The sequence below is a fragment of the Dromiciops gliroides genome, chromosome 2, assembly GCF_019393635.1.
Source record: "Dromiciops gliroides isolate mDroGli1 chromosome 2, mDroGli1.pri, whole genome shotgun sequence".
Classification (NCBI taxonomy): domain Eukaryota; kingdom Metazoa; phylum Chordata; class Mammalia; order Microbiotheria; family Microbiotheriidae; genus Dromiciops; species Dromiciops gliroides.
This window is the reverse complement of record NC_057862.1, coordinates 598,643,700-598,652,242: the sequence shown is the minus strand read 5'-3', so window position 1 is coordinate 598,652,242 and position 8,543 is coordinate 598,643,700. Positions and strand designations below refer to the sequence as shown.

The window sequence follows — 8,543 nt, the reverse complement described above, 5'->3', positions numbered from 1 at the left end:
GAGTTCCAGGTAGGAAAATCAATGGTTTTTCATGTCTTTCCCAAAGAACACTTAAATCCCACTTCCCACTATGGTAAACTAACTTCCAATTGAAGGAAGCTTATCTGTCTCAGTGGAAACCAGTCTTATTTAGTTTTTCCATCTCTTGTCTTTCACCATGTCAAGGCTCTTTTCCCCAAAATCACTGCAAAAAAAAAAAAAAAGGTAAAAGGGAGATATAGCAGATAGCCAACTGTGTCTGTTCTTTACCATGATTTGTTTACCCTCACAGTGCATTTTGATGAATCCTGATGGATGATGATGAAAATAAACATGACCAAATTGATTGTTTTCTCCCTACAAGGGAGCTGGAAGGTTGTTGGAATGGACAGACTATTTAACTTTATTAAAAAGGCTTATAAATGGAAATCATTTTCCTAGTTGATTTCACACTGGTTTTTAGTCAAGTGCTTATTATATGTCAGGTACTATTCTAAGTGATTTGTTATTCAATCATTTCACTCATATCCGACTCTTTGTGACCCCATTTGGGATTTTCTTGGCAGAAATACTAAAGTGGTTTGCCATTTCTTTCTCCATTTCATTTTTTTGTGTGTGTGAGGCAATTGGGGTTAAGTGACTTGCCCAGGGTCACACAGCTGATAAGTGTCATGTGTCTGAGGTCAGATTTGAACTCAGGTTCTCCTGAATCCAGGACCAGTGCTCTACCCACTGAACCACCTAGCTGCCCCAATCCATTTCATTTTACAGGAGAGGAAACTGAAGTAAACATGGCTAAGTGCCTTGTGGAGGGTAGCATTAGCTAGCAAGTGTCTGATGCCAGATTTGAAGCCAAAAAGATGAGGACATTCTGATTCCAAGACTGGCATCCTATCCACTGTACTACCAGCTGCCCTTTCTAAGTGATGGAATACAAATAAAAGTTAAAAAGAGAAAAAAATTATACTTTCCTTACCTTTAAGCAGTTTACATTCTAATGAGGGAAAATAATTCATAAGAAGTTGAAAGGGTAGATGGGAAAGAGAGGGAATTAGAGAAAGAGATCTATTGAGAAAGAAATAGAATACAGGAATGAAAGAGGGAACATGGCTGCCTTGAGCACTTTTCCTAAAATGGAAGTTCTGGGGAAAAGTGACTAATCAGAGATCAGAGAAAAAGGCTGCCACTGGAGTGATCTTCCTGGTGAGCAGAAGATAGAAATCCAGAGAATCAAGAGAGGAGATGAAAGCAGAATGACAGACAAAACTCTAGAAACAGAAATGAAGGAATCTAGTTATAATTCCCAAAATTATTTCAATATTTTGCCCCTTTTGTTTATGAGGCTGACAAAGTGGAGTTTATCCACTTACTAGTTTTTGGTTTTGTTTTTTCTTCTCCCTTAGAAATACATAATATTTATATAATATTAAAGGACTCCTTCAGGAGGCTTGGCCTTTTTTGAACTTTTTGAACTTCTGGCTAACATTTAATTTGGGGATGTTTTAAGGGGAGCAAAGATGCGTAGGCACCATGTTTAAATGTTTTTATAAATACTTGATAAAGCTTCCCTTTTCACCTATGGGAAGAGAAACTATTTAAACTATTTGAATGAAAGATGGATAAAGAGAAAGAGAAGGGGGGTTTAAAATCCTCTCTGTTGCTTTCTACTTGTGTGACCAAAGTCAACCTATTTAATCTCTCTAGAACTCAAGTTTTGTCATCTGTAAAAAGAGGAAATTAATGAAAGTGATCTCTAATGTATTCAACTGCTAAATCTCAGATTCTTCTTCATCATGACCTTACTCTCAAATGACTGCATTGAAAGCTTGGATTCCACCCCTAGATCTTCCAGGTCTAAAAGTTTACCTTTTGGGGAGGCGGCTAGGTGGCGCAGTGGATAAAGCACTGGCCCTGGATTCAGGAGTACCTAGTTCAAATCCTTCCTCAGACACTTGACACCTACTAGCTGTGTGACCCTTAGCAAGTTACTTAACCCCCATTGCCCGGCAAAAAAAGTAAAATAAAAATAAATAAAAGTTTAACTTTTGCCTGCTCTTTTAGGAAGTTGAGAGGTTAGGCCTCCCAAAAACGTTCCAGATATTTCAACATCATTCTTCAACTTATCTTTATGTTTATCACCTATCATATACTTATCCATACATCTATGATTCATCTACTATCTTTTCTATCTTTCATCTTTCCATATGTTTATCACCTATGCATATATCAAATATATGCTTATGTAGCTATCATATACCATCCATCCATCCATCTATGATTATATCCTATATGTTATTTCTTGTTTTTAAGAAATAACAAACATAGTACTTTAAAACTATTTGCTGTTGTTGATCAGTAATGTTTGACTCTTTGTGACACCATGGACCATATTTTCCATGAGGTTTTCTTAGCAAATATACTAGAGTGGTTTTCCATTTCCTCCTCCAGGATTAAGGTTAAGAGGTTAAATGACTTGCCCTGAGTCACACGGCTAGTAGGTATCTGAGGCTTGATATGAACTCAGTTCTTCCTGACTCTAAGCTTAGAATTATATTCACTGTGCCATCTAGCTGCCTCCTTGGATGGCATTTTATATAGTAGAAAACAATTTAAAACAGTTTTTCTCCCTTTTCCAATTTTTTTTATACCTAAAGCTTTATGGTTTAATAGTATTTTTCTACCATCTTTGTTCAAGGTAAGACTGAGTCATTCTGTTTCTTAATCAGGAAAGGGTACAATAAATGTAGACATTTTCAACACCTTTTCTGAGCTATTTAAAGTCTATGTTTTTCAGGATGTCTTTGCCTTGTGAGTCACAAATTACAAAGCAACAAAATAATACTATCTTTTGGTTACTTATTTCTTATGCTTACAAGTACAATTTTCAGGTAATCTTTGGAAAAACATATTGATAGTCATTGCTTTATTTTTAGTGTGGGTCTGTGATTGATTTTATTGGGATTTGTGGTAAGGAAACCGCCCCCCCCCCCAATTCTTCTCTAATTTAGTCTTAGCAAATTTCCTGGTGTCACTGAGAGGTTAAGTGACTTGACCAGAGGAAATATAGCTAGTAAGCATCAGAGAAAACACAAGACTCAATGGAAATCCCTCCTTCTGCAAGAGAACTGTCTTCTATTTCTCTTTTTGAGAAAAAAAAATGTATACTTGACTCTATATGTATACCTTGTATATACATACTTATATAGCTATTTACAGATCATTTCCCTTATTAAAGGATTAGTTCCTTGATAACAGGGAATTATGTGTTTGTATTTCTTTGAATGCCTAGCCTCTAACATCATATCGGGCACACATGGGTGATTAATATATGATTGCTGACTGTTGACTATTGATTAATTAACGTTTGAACTCAGTTCTTCCTGATTATAAGATTGACTGTTTCCATTATACTGCACCACTTTTTGATCTTGCATACTACAAGTATAGAACAATGGGACAATCTCTATTAACCAATAGAATCCTGCTGTCCTACTACGTGCTCAAAGTACACTGATTAAACTTTTGACAACATTTTTCATTTCCAAGAAATATTATGAGCACTCCTGTGGGACAGAACATGTCATGGAACTACAGTGAGCAATGAGAAAAGGAAAGGAGTGTTTCTGTTGGGAATCATTACTGAAAATATAAAATGAAAGGGTTTTCTTGTTGTGCATTTCCTTCAAGGAAGTATTCATTCATTACAATAAAAAATTAAAATCAAATTGAAAAATCACAATTTTTTTCCTCAGTCAAACTAAAAATGTCAGATTTCCCACCTATTCAATGTGTTGTTTTTAATCACTCAAACCTTGTTGATCTAGAAACAATAGTATCTGTAATAATACTCTCTAAACAAACATGAAAATCTGCATTAAACAAACACTACCAACAGGAAACAGAGGCCATTTTTATAATGTTCTTAATTTCAATATTGCTAAGTTCTCAATTAGAAATTTCATTTAAAAGGTAGGATTTATGAACTCATGTTGTAACATTTGTCACAAATGGGGATGGCTCAAAATGATTCAGGAACAGGTCTTCACTGAACTGAGAAACCTGCTCTGGTAGAGACCTATGGAGACTTTGGGGAGGGGATTTTTATTTAAGTAATACTCTATAATCATAAATTTTTCCATCTCTTAGATGGGGTCTGGAGACAAAGTAATCATTTTAGAAGGAAACAGAAGTGCAAAAGGCATCTACTTATCATATCCTAGAGACACAAATATCTGCCATTTGGAATGTTTGCTAGCCCCTTAAAATACAACTTTGATCCTCAAAACAACTCTGTTGAGTGGGTATGATCAGTGCACTCTCCATGTTATGAATGAGGAAATTGAGGCTGAGAGAAAACAAAAAAGACTTGCCCTGGATCAGGCAACTAGTATCAGAGATGGGATGTGAACTCAGGTTTCTCCTGATTCCAAGTCTAGTTCATGTTTCACTGTGCCATATTGTCCTTCCTTATGGAAGACTTTTACATGAATTTCACATAATTTGATTGCATGAATTGAAAGGAGTCCAATCTACAATATAAAAATCATTTATAAATTATCTTTTTATTTTATTTAGAAAGATAAAATATCTTACTCTGTGTTTAAGAGAAAGCCTTCTCTATCATACTAGAAATAGCAGTAGTTAACATATACGTATTTATGTGTGTCTATCTATTGTGAGAAAATAATGGGGTTTTGGGACTCCCACAGAACCAAGGTCCTAACCCAGAGAGCCTTCCCTGAATTTTTTTTTTCAGGAAGAAAAAGCCTTTTTATTACCTAATGGGCCCTGGTGGGATGGCAGCAAGGACCCTTTGGCTGCAATCCTGGTCCCTTCATTCCCCAGGGGAGCGTTTTCTCTGGTACAAAAGGGGGGTATTTACAATGGCAAGGGTGAGGCAGGATGTGTGGGAGGGGCCTTGGAGGGGAAAATGTGTCACCATTTTCCGCGTGAAATAAGAATTTTGTGCTTCCTCTTGTATGGATTTGCTTGGAATGAGTATAGTTAAAAAAAAGCTTTTCTTCCTCAGGAAAAGATTTACAAAACCCCAGCTGGGCCCACTCTCCTGCAAAGGGTGTCACAATATGAATCCAAACAGCATGCTATTTAATTCCCCAATCAAACACTGGAAAAAAGACTATCAGTGCTAACACAGCTACATATAAAATCTCCAGCTAATGGGAAGCCTATGTTCCAACCTCTCAAACAGGTAAGATATATACACAGAGCTGGGTGTATTAACAAACAGAATGGTACAAAATATTAAAGAAGGCAACTCTTCTGTGCACAGGTCCTCGGCGTCTCTCACTTGGAGTTGGTGTAATCTGAGAAGGTGTCTATGTACTCCTGCACTACCTTGTAGCAGAACTCGTACTGTACCAGTGTCTGGACCATGTGTGGCCTCTGTAATTTCAGGCTCTTCACTATCTGGAAGACATCCAAAATACCCTCAGCTTTCACTCTCTCCAGGACTGTGCTCAGAGCACAGCATGTGCCTGTTCTTCCTGCACCAGCACTGCAGTGGACTGTGATTGGGTGGTTCCCCGACTGTTGTTGCTGCTTCTGCACAGCTGCAATGATGTTGATCATGCCCTTTCCATCACTGGGGATCCCCACCTTGGGCCAGCCATGGAGGTGGAACTGTCGAATTTGCCAGGTCTTGTTTTCCCTGGTGTTGGCCACAAGCAGGTCTTGGATGGTGTAGCTCTCACACTCCTCTTCCTTCTTGAGGTCCACGGTGATGTCCCCATAGGACACTGAGCCATCAGATGACCAGTGCTGGGCATACTTCTCCTGACCTCTCTCCTCCAGCTCAATCAGCATTACAATGAACAGGATTTCCACTCTCAGATCATCCACCAGAAAGAAGTCTTCAATGGTGTGCATGAGAGCCCTTGGCTGGCAATGTAAGAGTCCTTTTGTCTGTAGCCATCAATGAAGGAAGCATTCACATAGTCCATGTTTTCTTCTCCCCTCTTGACAGGGATGATGACTGTTGAATTCATATGGGATGATCTGCAGGACCCAGTTCTTCTTCATGTTGGCAGGCTGGTTTCCTGTCCTCATTTTGTCATTTTGGATTTTGATTGATGTCAACTTTTAAAATTCCTCTTCAATCCCATTGCTGGTACTTCCTGGGATTCTGTTGTAGATTTTCTGCAGGTGGGTTTCTAGAGATGTCACTTCCAGCTCCATGTCTCCATAGAGATAATGTTCTAGCAATGCTTGATAAATGAAGGCGTACTGCATATCAGTTTGCACCATCTGGCAGCGCTGGGCATGGATCCAGCTAATGAAACCATACACGTCCACCTTCCTCTTAGCATGCATCATGTCCAGCATGGCATCAATGACGACAAAGGTGCCTGTGCGCCCCACACCCGCACTGCAGTGCACCACAATAGCTCATGAATACTGAGGATTACATGTCTTCACCTTCTTCAGGAACTTGAGCATTCCAATGGGGGTGAAGGGTACTCCAAAGTCTGGCCAACTAGTGAAGTGGAACTGAGTGACAAGGCACTGAGGCTTCCTGTTGGTCACATCTCCAACCTGCTGAATGCAGAACTTCCGGACTGTGTAATCCACCAAAACAGTCACATCTTCCACTGACACATGGATATTCCCATATGTCCAGCACCCCTGGTCCGGCCAGTACTGGGCACATTTACACTCCTTCCTCTCCTTCGAGTTGGTCACCATGACAATGGTGGCTATATTTTGTTCCTAGATCATTCTCCAGAAATCATTCACTGTTTCTTCTTTTGGTCCTTCTGCAGCAATAAACTTGATCTTCTCTTGGTAGCCATTAATGAATGAGGCATAGTCAGAATCTGGAACCCCTTCAACCGGTGTCAGGTATACCCTGAAATGGTCATAAGGCAAGATGTTCACATATCTGTTGTTCTCTTTGTTTTCTTCCTTAGAAGCAGCTTCACAGGTGGGCTGGAGAGGACAAGCTGGGAGAACACTGAATTCTTCTCAGAAGGCTTATTGTCATCAGCCATGTGCCAGTTAATTTCCTCTTCCAGCTTGTCCACTAGCAGCAGGGAATACTTCCTATTGGTGCTTGGAAACCTGGCCAGAAGTGGCATGCTTTGAGGCTCCATGTCATCAGTGTGTCCATTTGACAATTGAAAGGAATTGGAATGGCTCCCAGCTTGCTTGTACTTCATGAACCTTCACATATACAGAACAATTATAATAAACACTATCACTAGCAGAGAAGATAGAACCACCATCACTGCGATGATAGGTGTCTCATCTCTTCTCTCCAAGTAAGAATTGCCTGCAGTGGTGAAAGCATCTGGTGTTGTTACTGCAGTGCTAAAATTCTGCTCCCAGGGTTCTGTCTTGGCATCTGTAAACCCAGGCTCAGAAAGCCAAGTACCATTTGGAGAAAGTGAGGTCACATTAGACTCTGCCACCTCTGTCCTTGTAGTCACATTGATAATAGAGTCTGATGAGTTGAGAGTTGTTATAGAAGTATGTTCTGGAATCACAGCTGGGTTGATTGTTGGTGTTGTAAGAGAAGTCAAAGAAAAGTTTGGACTGAAATCCTTGGAGCTCATGGTCTCCCCTTTATCAGGCTTTATGGTTGATGCTTTGACTGATCTTATAGATGTGGATGAGATAACTCCTACTGAAGGTGACACTACAAACACTGTCATGGTATTTCTGGCACTGAGGCATGTCAGGCCACTGCTGAGCAAAATAAGAAAGAACCAGGAATCCATGTTGATCTTAGTTATTGGAACAGCATCTTCCATTACTACCCACTGGACTTCCATAAAGGTTTTCTATCCACACCACCTGGGAAGGTAGTAGGTTCTCTCTTGATGGACTTCTTCAAGCAAAGTCTGGATAATTATTTTTCAGGTCTATGGGAGAGGAGATTCTTGTTCAGGTGGGAGTTGGACTAGGTATCCTCTGATGTCTCTTGAAATTCTGAGATTCTGTGATTAGTATGGAAGGTGAATTATGATCCAGAAAAGGAGACAGAAGAATCGTCATACAAGTAGAAGGATAAACAAGATAGAGTCATGCCAAAGAAGTCCAAGGAAGACAGGGCATCCAGAAGATGGTCAATCGTGACATGAGCAGCCAGAGAATGAAATTGGGTTGGACGGCGGGGGCAGCCGCTGCTCCTCTTGCTCCTTCTCTGGTCCCGCCTGGAGGGAAGAGGTGGGGTTCGGTGGGGCTCCCGGGGGGGCGGCTTCCCTCCCCTCCACGTGCCCAGCCACCACTCAGTGCCACCACCCCACCCGCAGCGCCCAGCCCCACTGCTGCAGTCTCACAGCCATGGCCCTGACAGGAAGTGACTAAGGAAGGGGCCGGGACCCGGGGTTGGAGGGAGAGAAGGGAAAGCAGGCGGCGGTGGTGGTGGTGGCCACGGCCATGACTCAGGCTCCCTTCTCTGGACACTGGGCTGTCAGTCAGCACCATTCACAGCCAGGGCCGCCTAGCTCCCGTCAGCCACCCGAGCTGTCTTCCCTGAACTTTTAAGACCAGCCCAGAGTCAGTGAAGTTGGATCTTGGATTGTGAATACAGACAATTGTAAAGA

At 40.8% G+C, this 8,543-nt stretch overlaps 1 pseudogene; it reads right to left on the bottom strand.

Moving 5' to 3' along the window:
- Nucleotides 1-5,283: 5,283 nt before the first annotated feature.
- Nucleotides 5,284-7,856, bottom strand: LOC122742704 (annotated as a pseudogene).
- Nucleotides 7,857-8,543: the final 687 nt, after the last annotated feature.